The sequence below is a fragment of the Cricetulus griseus genome, chromosome 5 (genome assembly GCF_003668045.3).
Source record: "Cricetulus griseus strain 17A/GY chromosome 5, alternate assembly CriGri-PICRH-1.0, whole genome shotgun sequence".
Lineage (NCBI taxonomy): Eukaryota > Metazoa > Chordata > Mammalia > Rodentia > Cricetidae > Cricetulus > Cricetulus griseus.
This window is the reverse complement of record NC_048598.1, coordinates 82,414,625-82,416,623: the sequence shown is the minus strand read 5'-3', so window position 1 is coordinate 82,416,623 and position 1,999 is coordinate 82,414,625. Positions and strand designations below refer to the sequence as shown.

General features: G+C 43.7%; 1 non-coding gene across 1 annotated transcript; it reads right to left on the bottom strand.

Annotated features, from left to right (window-relative positions):
* Positions 1-260: 260 nt before the first annotated feature.
* LOC113835968 lies at positions 261-418 on the bottom strand. Its single transcript, XR_003485871.1, has one exon. It is a non-coding gene; the product is annotated as a U1 spliceosomal RNA (small nuclear RNA).
* Positions 419-1,999: the final 1,581 nt, after the last annotated feature.

Here is a 1,999-nt window from a genome sequence, read left to right as displayed (position 1 = left end):
GTGAAGTTGAAGCCTCCTAAGCCAGGCATGGTGGCAAGAGGCCTGTGATCATGTTACTTAGAAAGTGGAGGCAGGAATTTCAGGATTTCAAAGTCATCCAAGATGAAAATGGTCAATGGGGTAGGGTGGGAGGACCATAGAACAAAGGAAGATTGTGACGCGTCTATTTTTGATAATATTTTCTATTCTTGATAATGTTTCCTGAACAAAGGCAGCCTAGATCACTTTGTGGCCAGACTCTTTTTTTTTTTTTAAACAGGGGAGAGCATGAACGCAGTCATGCTATTACAAATTATGCAGTCAAGTTTCCTGCATTTGGGGAAATTGCAGGGGTCTGCACATCCAGAGTGCAATGGATAAGCCTCGCCCTGGGAAAACCACCTTCTTGATCATGTTATCTCCCCTGTGTGGCCAGACTCTTACTGCTCATTAAAGAGTAGAATTCTCCTACAGTTGGCAGAATTAGCCTCAGGCAGGTATGAGCTTCCTAATTGCATATCCAATACAATGTGTTCAGTCCTCAGTCCATATACACACAACCGACAGAAAACCGACATGTTTAACAGGAAAGGAATTTGAAGGGAAGAATATGGGAAGGGATGGAGAAAAGACCATAAGGGAGAAATTGATGTAATATATTTTAAATAAAATGTATGAAAATAAATTGTAGATAAAGAAGCTGCCTAGAAACATAGCTTAGCAGTCAAGAGCACTTGGTGTTGTTACAGAGAATACAGGCTCCTTTCCCAGAAACCATGATAGCTAGCCAGCTTCTGTAACTTGAGTTCCATGGGATCTGCTACCCTCTCCTGGCCTTTGCAGGTACTGTGCACAGATGCCTGGAGGCAAACACCTGTATACATTAAACAAAATAAAGCTTAAAAAATGGAATTCTTTACAGTGGTGTCACAGCCCTGACACAGACAGCAGGCAGTCCTAGTTAAAATAAACTCCTGGACCTGCATGAAAGCAACTGTGGCCTTTCTCTGAGGCATCAAGCTCAGAGGCAAAAAGCAGCTGTATTCTGAGGTTAAAAATAGCTCAACAGGACTGTTCATCTAAGAACAGCATCCGGAGTGCTGGTATGTGACTTTTCCTTGATGATTTTATATTTGTGTTCTTTTAAATGTATTGATACATCTTTATGCTGTAGATCATAATTTATGATCTAAAAGATAGATTTTTTTTCTTCATGTAAGTCTTCATCTTTCTTAGTGGCTAGACTTGCAGTCTCCCGTCCCTATTTAAATTGTTCAAAGTAAAACCTGGGGCCTGATCCTAAAAGAGGCTTAAGGATGATATTGTAGATGGGATGGAAAATCTGTTCTAGACTGTCTTCTTTTTGTTGGTTGTTTTTTCTCTTTGAACATCTCTATCTTGTCCTTTCCCCTCACCAGGTCCTGTCACTCAGGTCTCCTTAATGAATCAGGGACTTGGGCAGACCTATGCATGTGATGGGAGGGTTCTTCCAGGATCCAGGGTTCTGAAGCCTTAGCTCCTCTGCTGAGGAAGTCAGAAGTTGGCTTGTGTGTCCTTGGCCTTGGACTCTGCCGTGGGTAGAACACTTGCAAGCCTGTCAGCTGCCCATGGTAAGCTAGGAGCTGCTGTCCCCAGATGGGAAGGAGTGGCTAGCCATGGTGAGTGAGGTTCCCTCTCCCCAGACTGAGAGTTGCAGTGGCCAAGGCTGAGACTAGGGAGCAGGTCCTCTCCCAACTGGGTGGGAGCCAGTGGCTAGATGCAGGTTGAGTGTGTTGCTGCCTAGTTCTGTGTGTCCTGTATGTCCTGTGTGGTCCTTGCAATTCCCTTGGCCAGGGTGACAGCCTTTGAATAACTTCACATTGTGGGCTTTATCTGCATAGTGTCATGGCAGAGCATTGTGAGTTGGACTGTGCTTAGAAATATTCTTGTTTTTGACATCCCTGTAAAATGCTGATACCTGTAGTGCTTATATTGTCATTATGGAAGACAGATTTGCCAAAATCAGAGTCCTGATCTCTCT